Below are 19,640 nucleotides of genomic sequence, written 5' to 3'. Positions count from 1 at the left end.
AGTGAATGCCTAAGTAGAAATATAATAGACTCCGTACTGGGCAGCATCACTGAATGATGCACGCTAGAGTACTTCAGTTGTTTGAGGGTTAAAATAGGTCATTGGTATTTTAGGTGCCTTCTATTTTATAGAAATTCTTGTAGGCTGTCATGTAGATATTGAAGACTGTTTCAGTTTGGAGCTTTGGATGAGCCAGGAACATGTAATTTCTCTTATTTTTGAATGATGTAATATACAGACTCTGCCGCCTGAAATTCACAGTGTGACACACTTAGGAACAGACTGGATTCCAGTAGTGAGGACTGTCTATGGTATTTTTTGTTTTTAAATGTTACATAAGTTGGTCATATGAGGGAAGTTTTTCTGCCATTTATTTTGTTTGCTTAATATTGTTTGCATTATTTCTGTTGAGTGTGAGGTTCTCATTCATTTGTTTTTGCCGTTACATGTTCCACGTAGTATTACCACAGCTTCTGTGTTCATCGCTCTATTGATGGACATTTAGGTTGTCAGCTCTTTTTCGCTGTTGTTACATGGTGCTGCAGCAACAGTGTGGCCGAGATTCTTTATCTTGCAGTGATATTGGTGGACATCCTCAGAGGCTGCCAAATTCTTTCAGAAGTCCTTACAGCAGTTCAGTCTCCCCTTCTAGTATATGAAAGTTATCATATGCCCATTTCCTTGTCTTTGTAGATACTGTCAGTCCCTTTAATCCTGCACATGGGATCTGCGTGAAACAGAATCTCATTGTAGTTTTTATTTCTATTTTCCTGATCATTTGTCCCTTTGGCTGGGGGTTTTTGTTTGTTTGTTTTTGTTATTTTCTTAAGTAGGTTCCACGCCCAGTGTGGAGCCCAAGGTGGGGCTTGAACTTACAACCCTGAGATCAAAACCTGAGCTGAGATCAAGAGTTACTGAGCCACCCAGGCGCCCCTGGCTGTTTGTTTAGATGGGTATTTTTAAGAGTTCTTCATGTATTCTGGATAATAATTCTTTACCACTATTGTCTCTCAACCTGAGAGACATGGCTTTTCTTTAAATCTTGTTAATAATTTCACAAAACTTTCACAAAAGTTTTCATTCTTAATGTGATAGAATTTATGATTCTTTTCCCATGTGGACAATGTTTTTGTGCCTTAAACAATCTTTTCTTTAGTCTGAGTCAAATATATCTTCTGTAAGTGTTTATTGCTTTCTTCTGTTTTGTATTAATTTGTAGTATGTCTTTATGGTTATATATGTATGTGCATGGCTTATTTTAGGGGCATTTTTCAGTTTCATCTTGGGTTATCTAGGCTTTCTAGAACCATGCATTTTAATATTGTACTGTTTTTCACTTTTTATATGTTGAAGAAGTTTATTTGGAAGGAATCAGATTTACATAAGAGCTGCACCAGTATTTCTTTCATTGAATTTCCACAGTGCTGTGAATTGGAAATGGGGAGAGCTAAAGATAACCCATATGTGAGCTGAAGACACTTTTACATCATGACAGTGAACTTGCAAAGTGAAGAGCCTTTTCTCTACCTTGTGTCAGATATCTCATGTTTAATTTCTGTATAGGAAGGAGGGAGAAAAGGTCACGTAATGTAAGTGCTTGGTCCTGGCTTTGATTTTAGTTTTAGGGAATGTTGGACTAAGAAGCTGGCTTTCTTTCTTTTCATGCCTTACCCTCTAATTTTCTGATTTCTGTTATTGGATATAAAATATCAAGCATTATTTTGAATAAGTTCATTTTTGACATACTATTTTCTCCTTTTTATAAGATATGACAGTTTCTGTTTACTTGCACGTTTTCAATCTCTGTGTTGTGTAAAGTTATTTCACCATAACTAGTCCTTGCTGTAGGACCACTTCAAACAGGATGCTAACCCAATGGAGTTCTGTTGCAGATGGGGCTGAAGGCAGTGAAGTCACTGGGAACTTGATTCCCTCCCTCCCTCCCTCCCTTCCTTCCTTCCTTCCTTCCTTCCTTCCTTCCTTCCTTCCTTCCTTCCTTCCTCTTTCTTTCTTTCTTTCTTTCTTTCTTTCTTTCTTTCTTTCTTTCTTTCTCTCTCTCTCTCTCTCTCTCTCTTTCTTTCTTTCTTTCTTTCTTTCTCTTTCTCATGTCAGTTTCAGATAATTCAAAGAATTATAGCTAGATGCTTTAAATAAGCTGCAGTTATTAGCATGGCATTTTTTTGTTTGTTTTGTTTTTGTGTTTACACTTGACCACTTGCAGTACCATATAATTGAATCTACCCTTATTACCACACACTCTACCCTATTTGGCACTCAGATTCACTTTTCTGAACATGCTGTATTTGATAGATGTGTTTTAGCTTTCTGTTTTTAAGATCATGAATTTATTATATATCTTTATTTTTTTTTTAAAGTTTATTTTTGACAGAGAGAGAGAGAGAGAGAGAGAGAGAGAGAGAGAGAGAGAGAGAGAGAGACACAGAGCATGAGTGGGGGAGGGGCAGAGAGAGGGAGACACAGAATCTGAAGCAGGCTCCAGGCTCTGAACTGTCAGCACAGAGCCTGATGCGGGGCTCGAACTCATGGACCATGAGATCATGACCTGAGCCAAAGCCAGACGCTCAACCGACTGAGCCACCCAGGCACCCCGATTATGTATCTTTTCTTTAAGATAATCTATTATTCGAGTTTTTAGCATTTTATATGTGGTCATAAATTTGAGGCTTTTATTCAGAATGTCAATTTTGAGACTGATTTAGGAAGTTCATGTATTACCTGTGCTAAGGTAGTTTTTATTTTCTTCTTTCCTGGCCAAGTATGGACCCCTGTTGATTTGCAGCACAAGTTTCTTGTTGCCGTACAAAGATCATCTTTCTTATGTCTTTTATTTTTAAGTGTGCAGGTTTCATTTTTTGAAAGTTTGCAGCTTCTGGAAGAAAATAGAAAATGTAGGGAGAAATTTGAGCATTTTTTTTTTTTCTTTTTAATTTACCTCCAAGTTAGTTAGCATATAGTGCAACAGTGATTTCAGGAGTAGATTCCTTAATGCCCCTTACCCATTTAGGCCATCCCCCTCCCACAACTCCTCCAGTAACCCTCTGTTTGTTCTCCATTTTAAGAGTCTCTTATGTTTTGTCCCCCTCCCTGTTTTTATCTTATTTTTGCTTCCCTTCCCTTATGTTGGTCTGTTTTGTATCTTAAAGTCCTCATATGAGTGAAGTCATATGAGATTTGTCTTTCTCTGACTGATTTCGCTTAGCATAATACCCTTTAGTTCCATCCACGTAGTTGCAAATGGCAAGATTTCATTCTTTTTGATTGCCAAGTAATACTCCATTGAATATATATATACCACATCTTCTTTATCCATTCATCCATCAATGGACATTTGGGCTCTTTCCATACTTTGGCTGTTGTTGATAGTGCTGCTATAAACATTGGGGTGCACGTGCCCCTTTGAAATAGCACCCCTGTATCCCTTGGATAAATACCTAGTAGTGCAATTGCTGGGTCATAGGGTAGTTCTAATTTTAGTTTTTTGAGGAACCTCCATACTGTTTTCCAGAGTGGCTGCACCAACTTGCAATCCCACCAGCAGTGCAAAAGAGATCCTCTTTCTCCACATTCTCGCCAACATCTGTTGTTGCCTGAGTTGATAATGTTAGCCATTCTGACAGGCGTGAGGTGGTATCTCATTGTGGTTTTGATTTGTATTTCCGTGATGATGAGTGTGTCGGTTGGCCATCTGGATGTGAAATTTGAGCATTCTGATCTTGCTCCGTGTTCTTGGCTTTTCCTGTTGGCTTTAAGAGACTGGGGCAGGGGAAGACAACTAAAAACTGTGGGAAAAAAATCACAATAATTTGAAATATTATTCAAATATTTCAAAATTCCATGATGTAGAACTAGCTATAGCCATATGGTAGAGTCAGTATTTCTGAGCATAGTATTTTTAAATCATTTTCTTATTTAAAACAATCACACAGAAAAGTTGGAAATAAAGCACAAAAGACTTTTTTTTTCCTGAACCAGTTGAAAGCAAGCTGCTGATGAGAAGCCTCATCATCCCAAATGCTTTAGTGAGTACTTCCTACGTTTTCCTACATAACCACAATACAACCATACAAAGCCAGAAATTGACACTGAAACAATTAACAATTAACTAAACAATATGGCATGATGTTATTTCAGTAACTAATACTGAAACGTTATTACTGTCTATTCCACAGACCCCTTTTAAGTTTGGCCAGTGTCCGAGTGATGCAGGTGTGGTTCAGAATCATGTGTTGCATTTAATGGTCCCTGTCTCTAGTCTTCCGCTGCCACAGTTCCCACTCTTTCTTTGACTTCCATGACTTTGACACCACGAACGATTACAGGCCACTTATGCTATAGAATATTCCTCAGTTTGGGTTCACCCAGTGTTTTCCTCGTGATTAAGACTCAGGAATGTATCTTGAACAGGAACAGCACAGAAGTTACACTGCGGTTTTCTATCTTCAGGTTATTCAGGCCTGAAATCTTGGTCAACTTCCCCCATATCTAAGTCAGATTTTGTTGATTCTGCCTCTCACTTCTGCTTACTCCCATTGCCACATTTCTATTTCAGGCCCTGATTACCTATGGCCCAAACTATTGCCCCAGCCTATAACTGCCTTTTTCTTGCTGCAATCTTTCCTGAACACGGCCACCTGTTGCTCTTCCTAACAGACAGCTGTTTGTCAGCATCTGCTTAAAGATGCAGAAATAGAAAATAGCAGTCTTCAGTATCTACTAGTTGCTCGCAGAATAAAGTCCAATTCTTGATACGATGCTCAAGGTCCTCTACATTTAACAGTAGCTTAACCCATCTTTTTCTGTATCCTCTCATGTATCCTTATTTAAACCAGCTTGGTCCCTCTGCCGGAATGCTTATCCTCCTATCCCCCAAATTCTGTTCATTCTTCAGGACCAACTGAAAGGCTCTTTTACAACACCTTTGTGCTAATACCCTTTTTCTCTCAAAAGCCTTTTTTCACAGCTTTATAGTATCACAGACTTATAATTTTGTCTCACAGGGTTGGTGTTTAATGTTTGAACACAGTGTTTTGTCTAAAGTGTGTATGTAAGTCAGTTCATAGACTTAACTGCTAGATGTTAAAATTGGTGTCCAGTCCTAAAACACCAAATATGTGATGAAATCTCTAAACCTTACCTTTTCATTGTAATTTTGACTGTTTTAAGTATTTTAAAGTATTTTATGTTACTTGCTTTTGGGTTTTTTTTCTTCATAACTGATTGTGTAGCTACAGTACAATTCCAATGAGCATATAAAGTTTATTGTCATATTCAGCGAGTCTAATCATTTTTGGTTTTGTCTCAGATAAATTAAGTTTCTGAGTGCTGTGTTAGTATTCACACTTTATTTTTTCCCTTTAGCTAATATTTTTGGTAATACAAGGATGAACTGTCATAGAATAATGCTGTTATAGAAAGACAGAAACTTTTCCAAAAATGAACGTTCAGTTTTGGCAGTATTACTGGGTAGTAACTTGAAAAGCTTGTTGGTCAGGTGCTGGAGCTAGACCAGTAGTGTGGAGATTTCACTGTATAATGTATTGAAGTTTCCTAACCGTTGGCTGTAATGTTTCTGTATGTATGTCACCTCCCCTGTTAAGATCCTTATCTTGTTCCTCCTTCGCACCTTAAATAGTGCCTGTATCAGGAACTTAGAGTCAATAATTGTTTGACTTGATTATTCTCATAATTGTTACCTCTATCTTCCCAAAGTAGAATATAAACTCCACAAAAACATGGAGTTTTGGCCATCTTGTTCATTTTATTCTTTCTGTTTAGAACTGTGTTTGGCACATAGTAGGCATGCAGTAAATACTTGGGGGATGATTAAATGAATACTTTGGTGCCTTGAAGAGAGGCATTATTAAGAGTTAATGACCTACGATTTAGTCCCTTATATTCTTTGTGCTCGTAAATGCTGAGGACTTGATAAAGCTATGCACCTAAGAGGAAAAGATCGTTCATTCACTCATATAGGATTATTCCTGAATTGAAGCCTCATGTATGTATACTGACCAATGTTCCTAGAATTATAGGATTTAGGAAGAAACGTACGAGAGACTTAAGATTAATAATTTGGTTTTTAAAATATAAATGTATCTTTGATTTGATGTTGTTACTGATTTTCCCTTAGTGGGATAAATCCTCAAACTTTGATGATACAGGTGATTTGACCTTTGCTGTCCCTAACCAGGTCCACTTGTAACGTAGCAACCATTTGTAAGCTGACTTTCTGAGCCTGAGAAACATTTGCTCCATTCTCACTGGCAGGTGTTGTATCTCATCAGTGATAAAGAAATGGAGCCTAAGAATTGTTGGAGAAATGTTATGAATCAGATTAGGATAGAGACACTGAACCTAGTTTCATATAAATAGGATTTATAGGTAACTGTAAAACAGATAAGACTTGGATTATAATATAAATGCTTGTTTGTCATTAAATACTCTAGTTGAGCTTAGGGTTGTCCCTGAACATCATTCTAAGCAAAGATACGACCTGCATCAGAATGTGGGACTTATGGCACTCGTTGTTTTCACAGGAGCTACTGTTCTCTCTCCAGTTATGTGCTTAGTATGATTTTTCTCCCTGCCCCTCCCCAAAGCCAGAGTTAGTGGATCTGAAATAGTTGTTTCATAATGATAACATGGGGGTGCTTGTGTGGCTCAGTTGGTTAAGCTTCCGACTCTTGATTTCGGCTCAGGTCATGATCTCATGGTGGTTTGTGAGATCGAGCCCTGTGTTGGGCTCTTCACTGACAGCATGGCGCCTGCTTGGGATTCTCTCTCCCTCTCTCTCTGCCCCTTCCCTGCTCACGAGCATGCTCACTCTCTCTCTCAAAATAAATAAACTTAAAAAAAAATAATGATAATATGATGAGCTATGAAATAGTGAACAACTCTTCTTCATTTAAGATGAAATTGGGTGTCTGGGTGGCTCAGTCGGTTAAGCGTCCGACTTTGGCTCAGGTCATGATCTTGCAGTTCGTGAGTTCGAGCCCCACATTGGGCTCTGTGCTGACAGCTCAGAACCTGGAGCCTGCTTCAGATTCTGTGTCTCCCTCTCTCCCTGCCCTTCCCCTGTTCATGCTTTGTCTCTCTCACAAATAAACATTAAAAACAATTAAGAAAAAAAGATGAAATCAAAATTAAAATGTGACTTGAATTGTTGGGTGTTAAAAAAAGAAATCACTTAGTTTTGACACTTGGAAGACTTTCTTTTGTTTCACACAAGTGTGGTGAAATAATCATAATAATTTCTAGTTTATAGAATCAGTTACAGGTAAAGCATGGAAAGGTAGCAGTGGTTATAAACCAAATGTAAATTAAAAAAACCTCGGCATTGTAAACAGTAGCAGACGGAAGACAGGAGGTGTCGAAAGGGGTAAAGGAAGGTGAGGGACATGAAGGTGTATCAGCTTCTGTTATGTACTTGGTGGAGAGTCAGTAGATACTATTTTAAGTTAATAAAGTATTTTAAAGTAAAGGAATCATCTTCATATTTATGACGGTGCTGGCCACTAGAATTAAAAACAGTCATACAACAAAACTGGGCGGTGATTAGTAGCAGAAGCACGGCTGTCTTGGCACACCGCCGCCGCCACCACTACCACCACCACCACCACCACCCTGCAGCGCTGCTGGAACCGAAGCAGGGGTGTGAGCGTGTTAATCAGCATTGTGGTGCTAGCTGCCAACAAGCTAGATGGAGAACCCGGCCCTGCTTCCGGGGATGGGAAGGGAGGTGGCTGGTTGGAGGTGGGCAGGGGGCACTTCTGTACTTTGTATTTAATATTCGGTACTACTAGACTTTTATCCTATGTGTATGTCACTTTTGTGAGTACAACTTTTTTGTTATTAGATGCCAGACTACATGGATAACCTACATGGAAATAAATCCTGCCTAAAATATGAAAGTAAGGCTTAAACATACACAGATGTTACATGGTTGATTGTTAAGAAATGTTCTCATCTTTTTTGTGGGAAGATGTATTGCTCTGTGGTGATAAGAGTGTGGAGCCTTCAGAGAAGCCACAATGGCGCAGAGGAGGTTGAGATCCACCCACTCCCCTACTTTGTAAGCCCTCCTCTCCCTCCCTCCCTCCCTCCTTCCCTTTCTCCCCCTTTCTCCTTCCAGTTCCTCTCCTTTTCCCAAAGAAGAGAGGGTCACGTGACTGGATTGATGAGGAGCTGTTGAACCGAAGCCAGAGAAGAGTGGGTGGGAAGTGTGCGGGGAGGAGGGGGGCTCGTGCTTTGAGTGGACACACAGAGTTAGAACAGGCCGGCTAGAAAAACTGACAGCTAGGAAATTCTGACAGATTCCGCCAGACATTTGAAATTCTAACTTTTACTTAGCACACCTCCAATAATGGAAATTTAGCTGTAAGATCTATTCATGAGTCCAGGCAAAACATGACTGACCAAAAGCAACTAAAATTGTGCTTTTTCATTTTCCAGAGCTGTGCTTGGCTGTATTTTATTTCTGGCTAGAGATGTAGTTAATAACATGCGTAGCACCCAGCTTAGTGTCTGGCATCTAATAGTAGCCTTTGATAAATTTGCTGAATGAATGAATGCACACATCCATAACTATTAGAAAATGAGTGGGTTCTTAAAGTGTATTGCTTAAGTAGATGAATGTTAAACGGAATGGCCAAATCATGGAACAAATTAAATAGATAGGTACATTTTACTAGGTAAATTTAAAAACGATGACAAGTAATTTTCCGGAAAACTGTACTTTTTGTACTTCTTAGTTTTGAAAGAACTGAGCCTATTTAGGCGGTTATTGTATGGGAGAAAAAAGGAATACCTTGGGCAGATTGAGGTTTAATTAAAATTAGTTTGGGCTCATTTGAATTAATTCCTATAATAGACTTGTTAATGAGGTGTTAAATGATCATCTTGAGAATCCCAGGAACTGTCAAAAGTTAATTTAGGGAGAACTGAGAAACTTAAAAAAATAATTTAAAAAAGCATTCCAGGAGTCCCATGCTGAGGAGGCTGAACTTTTAAAGAAAACAGAATCTTGGGGCACCGGGGTGGCTCAGTCAGTTAAGCATCTGACTTCCGGCTCAGGTCATGATCTCACAGTTCATGAGTTTGAGCCCCACATCGGGCTCTGTGCTGACAGCTCAGAACCTGGAGCCTGTTTTGGATTCTGTGTCTCCCTCTTTCTCTGCCCCTCTCCCACTCTTTGTCTCTCAAAAGTGAATACATGTTAAAAAAATATTTAAAAAGAAAAGAAAAGAGTCTTTTTGGGAGGAGAGGTAGGCATAAGGAGAATCTCCTGCTTTTCTGCAGGAGGCTGCAGCTTTTCCATCCATTTGTTACATTAGGTGGACAGGCTAAGCCTGGGCACCCTTCTGTAAGTGCTGAGTTTTCTGCGTGCAGGACTGTTTTTGGATTTGCTTTTTTCGTTGTCATTATTTATCTGCTTTTACCTAAGTGTTTAATTCAATATTAGAAATTCATGTAAATAAAAATCAAGTTTTCTAATAAACAGTTTTCTTCTTAGTATAGCTTAGCAGTATATCTGACATCGCGAGTCAAACCAGATTACCTCCTTTCTTATAACTGACTTCCTTGAACACCGTTAAAAAAGATACTGGCTTCGACATTTATAAAACATTTATCCAGCATCTACTGTGTATCCTGTGGTAGGTTTCAAACATGATACTTGCCTTTGAAAAATCTTACTGTCTAGTGCTAGGGATAGGATTCCAGAAAAGACCTGGTCTCAGAGCCACAGGTAAATTCCTCCTTTTTTCAGCTTCCTCTTTTCTCAGGTTCCTCCTTCTGTCTCCTCCTCCAAAAGCTCCTTCCTCACCATCATCCCCCCAAAATCTTAAACTTCCTTGAAGCTAGTTAATTATTTGAGGCAAATTCAGATTTTATTAATCTTATGTTCCTTTAATTTTTCTAAATGGATTTTTCCCTTTTTTTTAATGTTTATTTTTAGAGTGTACTTAAGCAGGCGGAGGAGAGAGAGAGGGAGGGATGGGGAGAGACAGAGAGAGAGAGAGAGAGAGAGAGAGAGAGAGAGAGAGATTGAGAATCCCAAGTGGGTTTCGCACTGTCCACGCAGTGCCCACCGCAGGCTCACAAACTGTGAGATCATGACCTGAGCCCAAATCAAGAGTCAAGACCCCTAACTGACAGAGCCACCCAGGTGGCCCATCTAAGTGGATTTTTTTCTATAGAAGCTTTCACTCTAGTAAATTACCAGCAATTAAAGAAAAAGAAAGATTTTCCTTTTGTAAATTAACTTCATCATTATGTAGCCTAAAGGGCTTTTTAACCAATAGCTTAAGCCTTCTAAAATCGGCAAGTAATATGACCACTTCAGGGGTGCCTGGGGCTCAGTTGGTTAAATATCCAACTTCTGCTCAAGTTATGATCTCACAGTTTGTGGGTTCAAGCCCCACGTTGGGCTCTGTGCTGACAGCTCAGAGCCTGGAGCCTGCTTTGGATTCTGTCCTTCTCTCTCTGCCACTCCCCTGCTTGTGCTCTCTTTCTTTCAAAAATAAACATTTTAAAAAAAAAAGTTTAAAAAAATCAGCAAGCAATATGACCGCTTCATAAGTGGAGAAATTTCAGCCCACAAATGATGCAAGTTTTCTCAATATCTTGTCTCTAAATTGAAAGAACGTGGCTTTCTTGAACTCCGTTTCTTCTGAAGTTGCATTAATGGTATTTAACATTTTATTAAAATAGACCTTTATAACCTCATTCTAATTTTCTGATTTCTGGTATGCTAGTATTCCAAAAAACAGCTAAATTTATTTGTGAGTAATTAGCCCTGCAAATGAAAGTCCTTTGGGGTATTTACCTACCTATTTCCTCTCCATGGATCAATAACCCCTTAAGCCTCCTTCTCTGTTTTAGGAATCTGTTCGGAATACTCCAGAGCTCTGTTGCACAGTCTGTTTCTTCTTCCACTCCCATCTCTTTCTTCCACATCCAAATGCTAATAAAAGTGTCTCACCACAAGAGTGGTCTCTCCCTTTGTGTCTTGCTTCAGAGTTTGTTTGAAACTAGCTATTAAGATGCCCACAGGCAGCAGGCTGGGAGCTAACCTTTGAACAAATGTAGACTTGTTCAGTTCGTAGAATATGGTTCTTAATGCAAAACATAAATAAGGAGTTGGAGGTTCCCATGGGACAGGAAAGGAGCCTGCACTGGATGTTCCTCCTTTGGGAGATGTAGTAAGATGATATAAGGAAGCTAATTCTTAATTAAAGCACTGTGAGTCAGTACAGCGTCATTTTGTTTTTTAAGATGAAAGTGGGTGAATTACCTTAGTTTCATTACATAATCAAATTTATTTTAGGGGCGCCTGGATGGCTCAGTCAGTTAAGCGTCTGACTTTGGCTCAGGTCATGATCTTGCGGTTTGTGAGTTCGAGCCCCGTGTCGGGCTCTGTGCTGACGGCTCAGAGTCTGGAGCCTGCTTCAGATTCTGTGTCTCCCTTTCTCTCTGCCCCTCCCCTGCTCATGCTCTGTCTCTCTCTGTCAAATATAAATAATAATACATTAAAAAAATTAAAAACAAGTTTATTTTGAAGATTTTTTTCCCCACAGTTTGATTTATTCAGTTACTGTTTAGCTGAGCCTTATGACCATTCCTTAAGCCTGTTCTTATCATTTCTAATTTGTGAACCTTTATAACCCAGGCTCTGTTTTGTTTGTTGGAGAAGAACTTTCTAAACCTTAGCATGATTAGAATTGCTTCCCCCCTGCCCCCAGAATTATTTCTGAGGACTTTGTCTAGGAGACTTGATCCTAGTTTTTCACCAATTTTGCTACATATTTAAAAAAAAGGAGAGGGTGTATGGACTCTGTTCTCAATTAAGAACCAGATACCCTTCTGAAGCCTTGCCACATTTGAGAGCTTTTTGAAGAGGAATTGATTTAAGGAAACAAACAGAAAGTCACCTATGGTTTTTCTAATTATCTAAATATTTTAATCTGCCTGCCATCTGCTCCGGTGGTGAAGTAAGGTTCAGAAGGACCTCATTAAGATACACTGTTGTAAGCCTCTGTTCTCAAGCTTTGTCCATGGACCCTGGGCATCAAAGGCACTTTTAGTGAAGTGGTTCTTAACTTGCTCACACAAAGGAAGGCTTTAAAGTTAGTAATAATGCTGATGTCAGAGTCCCTTGCAGACCCTGTGGGTATCTGGGGGTAAGACCCCTGCAGGGTGTTATTTAAAAGCACCTCGAAGTTGAGCACCAGTGTTGTAGAGCTTGTTAGAAATGAGGATTCTAGTCCATTCTACCAGACCACTGAGTCTTGGTGGACAAGGCCCTAGAATGTGCATTAAAAAAAAAATTTTTTTTAATGTTTATTTATTTTTGAGAGAGAGACAGAGTGTGAGCGGGCAGAGAGAGGCAGAGAGGGAGGGGGCAGAGAGAGAGAGGGAGGGCAGAGAGAGAGGGAGACACAGAATCTGAAGCAGGCTCCAGGCTCCCAGCTGTCAGCACAGAGCCCAACGTGGGGCTCAAACCCACAAATTGTGAGATCATGACCTGAGCCGAAGTCAGGTGTTTAACCGACTGAGCCACCCAGGTGTCCCTAGAATGTTTATTTTAAAGAAAACCTCAGTTAATAATGCAAACTAGTTTTTAAGGAATTTAAGGGTTATTTTTTTTCTTTTTCTTCTTTCTTTCTTTCTTTCTTTCTTTCTTTCTTTCTTTCTTTCTTTCTTTCTTTCTTTCTTTCTTTCTTTCTTTCTTTCTTTCTTTCTTTCTTTCTTTCTTCTGCTTATTTACTTCAAAGAGAACCAAGAGCTGCTCTACTGGTAGGTGTCTGGAAGGCATGATATATGACCTCTTTCTTTTGAAAGAAAAATAAAGGGACATGTTGGCTTGTGGAACAGGAGTTTGGTGGTAAAACTGAGTTGCCAATTTTAATTGTTTTTGGAACTCTGGATGCCTTGATGCTTTCTTCTAAAGAGCTGATGATCCTTCCTGAATGAATCATTGACACAGGTGGAGAAGTCAAAAACCAACTAGGAAAGGACAAAGAGAAGTAAGAATTCAGAGACCCGTGATCATGCTTCTTAAGTCTGGTTGGAATTACTTTTGTTTCGCTCTTTTTTTTTAATGGCCTATTAATTCAGAATCAAATTTTTCTAGTACATAACCTACGAATGGCTTTCCCTGCTATAAACTTTAAAAAGTTCAATACTAATTAGCTTGTGAAACTTATTATTGCTGTCTTCCACCCCTGGTAACTATTAATTTAATTCCAAGCCTAGCCTTACCAGCAAGTGTCTTATTTCCTGGCCCTCCTCATCTGAGGGTGGATGCTTGAGGGCAATACATCCCTTTAGTTCTGCCTAAATGTATTCCAGCCCCAAAGCATAGTCTTTGGACAAATTAAGACTTTCTGTCCTGACTGTGAGCTGGCACCCTTTAAACTCAGTTTCTTAATTTTTCGAAAGCACTTGGCCTCCTTTCTTCCTTTTGTTTAGGGCCCTCTGTTTCTGGCTGTGCAATAGCAACCATGCTTTTGAACTCTTGATTGCATTGAATCAACAACTTTAAGCGTTGGCCCCTGCAGCCTGGTGCACATCCTGTGGCAGTCCTCAGGAAATCCTAATTTTTGGCATTGAAACTAATTAAGAGATTAAACTACGGTTAGGGAGTGATAAGCAGTACTTGAGAGAGTAATTTACTGTGCAGTGCTTGGTGTTAGCAGAAGCTGCTCTAGTTGCGGATGAGAGAAAGAGCAACAGTAATGTGGGAGAGTAGACTCAGATAACTCGGCTGCATTCTTGTAGGGAGGGAGACTAAACGCCAAAGTCCACTTTGGAACAGTAGTGTCCCTAGGGGAGGAAGAGGCAGGCTGTCTGCTTTGATGTTCATTAGTTTGACAGTTGCCCAAACTGAGCGCTTTGTTTGTTGCCAGTCTGGCAAAATAGAGGGGCTGCTTCTAGGAGATGGTGAAACTAGTTCCTACTCCTTTTGCTTCAGTGTTAAAGTTACTGAACTCTTGCTTTCTGGAAGTGCCTTATAAATATCTCTTTTATAAGACTGTTTGCTGGAGCACAAAAATAGCTTGTTAAGAGTGGGTTAGAGGTACATTTATTGTCCTATTATGTCTCTTATAAGGACCTTCAAACAGAAAGATTTTCTAGGGCAATTTAGCTGGTACTTAAGGGGAACGTGGTATTCAAATCAGTCTGCCCTGCCGTTTAGCTAATATATCTTTTATTTTTGTCTTAAGTAATATTTCCGGATAAGATACTTTATCCTTCTTTCTCTGAAATCGTGAAAAACCTGAACTCATACATTCAAATTCCAACATAGTGTGGTTTTGCTAATGTTTTTTCTTTACATCCCATGGTCTCCTCTCTCTCCCACTCCTGTTTCCTGCTCTAGTCCTGTTTGGTACTTAAAGATATTTTTAGGTGTAGTGATCTTAATTTCATTTACAGATTGAAATTTTCAGGTGTTCATGCAGAAGTTAAAGAACAAAGGATGACCTCATAGGTCATTTGATTTGTGTGTTTAGGCATTCTTTTGTCCCTCCTTTCCAGTAAACCATGAGATCCTACTCCCCTGGTATATCCCGACTGGGTGCTTGTGACACATGTACAGTTTATTGATCTAGAAAGTTCTCTGATGAGTGGAAAGTGTTGTCTGCTGCCTTCTCCACCCACTTTAGAGCTGTCCATAGAAGGTGACCATTGGTAATTAAGAAAGATGAGTGAGGAGAGACTGCTGCTTCTTTAGGAAAGAAACTGGATGACTTTGTTAAGAATTCATCCCTGTTCTGCCCAGCCCCTACGTTAAGGTATCATCTACATGTGAAATAATAAAAATAATAATATGGAGTGGAAGTTCCTTTGTAGTGTAACCTTGTTAATTCTCGGTATATTTCTGTTGGCAGGGAAATCAGCTTTGGTACTTAAGCACTCATAAGATTCTTAAGATAAACAAAAGTTTAAGAAATGTCAACAGGTACCAAGGGTTTGCCACTACTGCCAGAAAGGCTTTCTGTTTTCCATTAATGGATCTTCACCTTTTCTGAACTTACCATTCAGTTTTAATTCGTTAGCATACCCTGATTCTCGGAGGAATGTGCAGAGAGTATGGCTGCAAGATTTTTTGCTCTGAGATGCTTGCTACTGTATGTGATTTTGAGTAATGTGTACCATTCAATGATTCCTAAAAAACACCCCATTAATGATAGGATGTTGTCTTCCCTAGAGACCTAGAGTGCTGTTTTTTGCCCATTGATAGAGAGCAAAGGAAGTACCTGGCTATTTTTATATTTGGTATGGGAAGGGGGGTTCTTCTCTCTCATAATCAAAACTATTTAGATGAAGTACAGTAATTATATGGGTTAGTACTCTTTCCAATTCTGTGCTTGTTCTTCAGATAGTGGTCACAGTGGGGATGGTGACCATTTGGGGAGAGAAGTAGAAAGAAGATGGTAGAAAATGACTGGCTTTAACAGCAGTTGGAGATTATTTTTAACATCTAAGTAAGAGTGTGGCCATTATTCAAGAAAATGTTCTATTAAGTATCATCTTAGTCCCATTGGGCTTGGGATAAGTTGGTTAGATGAATAAATGGCCATTTCTTGGAGAGGATCTGAAGCTTTCTGAGGCATCAAAGCTGCAATCATCATCATAAAGCATTTGCTGGACTTTTCCTGTGCAGTGTTTTTATAGAGAGGAAGAGGGAGAGTGGGCAAGAGAGGTATTATAAGAAATTGGCTCACATAGTTGTGGAGGCTGACAAGTCTGCAGATCTGCATTTGGCAAGCTGGAGGCCCAGAAGAGCTGATGTAGTTCTAGTCCAAATGCCGTTAGTCTTGAGACCCAGGAAGAGCTGATGCTTCAATTCAAGTCTGAAGGCAAAAAAAACCCTGATTTGCCAGCACGACAGGCAGGCAGGAGAAATTCCTTCTTATTCAGGAAGGCCCATTTATTCTTGTGAGGCCTTCAACCAACTGGATGAGGCCCACCCGCATTAAGGAGGACAGCCTTTACTCAGTTATTCAAATGTTAATCTCATCCAAAACACCCTCACAAGCACACCCAAATTATGTCTGACCAAACATCGGACACTCTGTGGCCCAGTGAAGACAACACATAAAATTAGCCATCCAGCTTTCTTCTCTGTTGATTAGCACTCTCTCTCTTTTTTAAAAATGTTTATTTATTGAGAGAGAGAGAGAGAAAATGTGTGTGTGAGCAAGTGCACAAGCTGGGGGCGGGGGGAGACAGAGCGAGGGGGAGAGAGAATCCCAAGCAGGCTCCACATTGTCAGCAAGAGCCCAACAGGGGCTCGGACTCACGAACTGTGAGATCAAGACCTGAGCTGAAATCAAGAGTCAGATGCTTAACTGACTCACCCACCCAGCACCCCAGCCCTCTTGTTTTTGAACACTAAAATTTGCCTGCAAAGTTTTCCAGGTTCGCTAGAAGTAAATACGTGAATAAACTCTGTTCTAGGCCTGTCACTTTTGTCTCCCTCTGTAGTGGGCTTGGCAGTGAAGAACCGGCTTTGGGTTCTAAACTCTAGTTCTCTTCAAATGTAAACAGTTTTTATAATATTGTTTGTTAACTTTATATTTTAGTTTATTAGTTGATTTTTAGTTGGTTTCATTAATAATGTTCAAACTCTGGGAAATTTGCTGTAAAGTAACATCAGTAACATGATGAGTATATGCAGCTCAGGAATCAGTCTGTTAAGGATCCAAAATACAGGATTTTTAATACCAATTTAAATGTATCCATCTATTCATTCTTTATTTTGTTTATAAAACTAATAACATGCTTATTTTCAAGCCCAAATATTACAGAAAGTAAACAGTCCCTATGATCTTATGTCTTGGGATAACTCATGTCGTTGTTTGGCATATAGTCTGCAGATTTCTGATTTTACATGCCCTTCTATACAAATAGTAATTTTTATCACGGTTACTCCTTTTTAGCAATGGCGTGTAAATGAAACCACTTGATTAGAAAGAGTTTGACTGGTAGTCATGGGAAGGAAGAAAATGAGAATATTTATTGCTTTTTTAACCATTGCTGGGGACAGTTTTGTTCTAGGATTATTACACTTTACTCCGTAATTTTGGCAAGAACAAAAAATAGATGAGTTCTGCTGGGATACCTCCTCTACCGTCTGTGTTTAATAGTACTTAAGTATTACAGAAGAGAAAGAAATCACATTGTGAGAGGGCTGTCAGCTTGTGAATTCTCCATAAATGGGGGCATTAACAACGCCTAAGCAAGTGCTAATATCCAAGTCGGCTTGAAGGTCAGAATCTTGTCCTTATGGTAAGCGGAATTGTCTGTATTGTTTCAGCATTTCTTGTGCATACACCTTCATCTGAGAGAGCACCCCACATAAGGCTAATGTATTACAATGTTAATTCTCTCTGAAGTGTTAAAAAAATGAAACAAAATAAGCCATGTTACTGTCAGTTGTTAATAAGAGTTGGTGAGAGGTGAGTCTAGCCAATTGCTCTCCTCACCTTAGACCAGTGAGAATTGCCCTGGCAGAACACAGATACTCTTGTGCAGGAAGCTCTTTCTCTGTCTTGACTTGAGCATGTTGGTGTCTTCTTTTGCTGTTGTTATTTTGTATTTTTTTTTTTTTAGTTTTATTTTTTATTTTTTAAAATGTGCATCCAAATTAGTTAGCATATAGTGCAACAGTGATTTCAGGAGTAGATTCCTTAGTGCCCCTTACCCATTTAGCCCATCCCCCCTCCCACAACCCTCCAGTAACCCTCAGTTTGTTCTCCATATTTATGAGGCTCTTCTGTGTTGTCCCCCTCCCTGTTTTTATATTATTTTTGTTCCCCTTCCCTTATGTTCATCTGTTTTTGTCTCTTAAAGTCCTCATATGAGTAAAGTCATATGATTTTTATCTTTCTCTGACAAATTTCACGTAGCATAATACCCTCCAGTTCCATCCACGTAGTTGCAAATGGCAAGATTTCATTCTTTTTGATCGCTGAGTAATATTCCATTGTATGTACTTACCACATCTTCTTTATCCATTCATCCATCGATGGACATTTGGGCTCTTTCCATACTTTGGCTATTGTTGATAGTGCTGCTATAAACATGGGGGTGCATGTGTCCCTTTGAAACAGCACACCTGTATCCCTGGGATAAATGCCTAGTAGTGCGATTGCTGGGTCATAGGGTAGTTCTATTTTTAGTTTTTTGAGGAACCTCCATACTGTTTTCCGGAGTGGCCGCACCAGCTTGCATTCCCAGTGTATTTTGTATTCTGACAAACAGTTTTGACCTGTGTGTTATGACCGACAAATGTGTGCAAGTGATAGAGCTATCATGCAAATGAGGAATGGATTATGCCAGGTGTTCAAATGCACATTTCATGGCTTCTGGATGTTTCTTCAAGGAAATGGTTGAGGACTCAGCTAGTAATGATCGGCAAAAAAAAAAAAGGAAAAAAAATAGGATTAGTTAGTTAAGGCATACTGTAAAGCATCACAGATGTCCCTGCAGCCTGCGAGTATTGACCAGTAATGGTGAGGATAGTAGAGGAAACAGGGGAGTTACCCGAAGCCTGCCATAATTACAGAGGATGCCAAGAAGCGGCTTCCTCTGTTCCTGTCTGAAAGTACATCTCTGTAGGATTATGCTCAAACACATTTCCTTACAGATCCCACACCTCTCCTAAACGGGGTTATGTGTATGTCCAGATAATGCAGTCTGCGTACCTAGAATCTTTGCATTTCTAAGCTGAAAACAGTAAATTGAAATGAAAATAGGCCATGATAAGACTTTGCTTGGGAAAAGTTTCTTTGATCGATGAATGTGCTGCTTCCCGGCTTATGCACACCTGTGCATCTTCTCTCTCTCTCTCTCTCTCTCTCTCTCTCTCTCTCTCTCTCTCTCTCCCCCCCCCCTCCCCCCTCTCTCAAAAATAATTAAAATAAAAAAATAAAATGATTGCAAACAGACCTTCTTCGTATAGTTAATTTTTGCATGTTCTTGGATTTTGCATGTTTCATATATTTTTGGTTTTGCAAACACATTATCTATGGCACATTTGTTCTCATAATCCACCTCTGCAACTAAATGTATCATTTCCCCTAACTATGTGTTAGTTCCCTTCTCAGTGGAACTGCCATATGTGGACTTAGGCCAGAATTAAATGTTAGCAATTAAGGAAGTCTGCTTTTAAGGTAACAAAATATATTTCAAATTCAAATGGAGACTTTTTTGGTTATCTGAGCACCCTTGCTGCTGTACCTCACCCCTCTCCCATCTGCACAGTTAATTGAGAATATGTTGTTAAATTTATTTTAGTAGCAGATAAGAACTGTATCTTGTTACATTTTTATATTTTTTAGTCTTTTTAGGCATATTATTCCTTTTATTGATATCATCCAGATGTTGATTTAAAACATCCAGAGGGAGCTGCTTACTATCTCCTCTATTTGGTTTTGGCTTTTTAAAAATTTTGTGGTATGGTATGGTATGGTATGGTATGGTATGGTATGGTATGGTATGGTATTTTTTTTAGTTTAAGCCACAGTAAGACCTCATTCACTCAGCAGTTTTTTTTTTTTATTTTTTTTAACATTTATTTATTTTTGAGACAGAGAGAGACACAGCATGAA

At 39.3% G+C, this 19,640-nt stretch overlaps 1 protein-coding gene across 2 annotated transcripts in view; it reads left to right on the top strand.

Annotated features, from left to right (window-relative positions):
• SPTLC2 (serine palmitoyltransferase long chain base subunit 2) overlaps nucleotides 1–19,640 on the top strand; it is a 102,386-nt gene that overhangs the window by 55,014 nt on the left and 27,732 nt on the right. The gene's annotated exons all lie outside the window — the stretch shown is intronic.

This window comes from Lynx canadensis, chromosome B3 (assembly GCF_007474595.2).
Source record: "Lynx canadensis isolate LIC74 chromosome B3, mLynCan4.pri.v2, whole genome shotgun sequence".
NCBI lineage: Eukaryota > Metazoa > Chordata > Mammalia > Carnivora > Felidae > Lynx > Lynx canadensis.
Note: the sequence above shows the minus strand (reverse complement) of the source record. Positions and strands in the feature narration are given on the sequence as shown.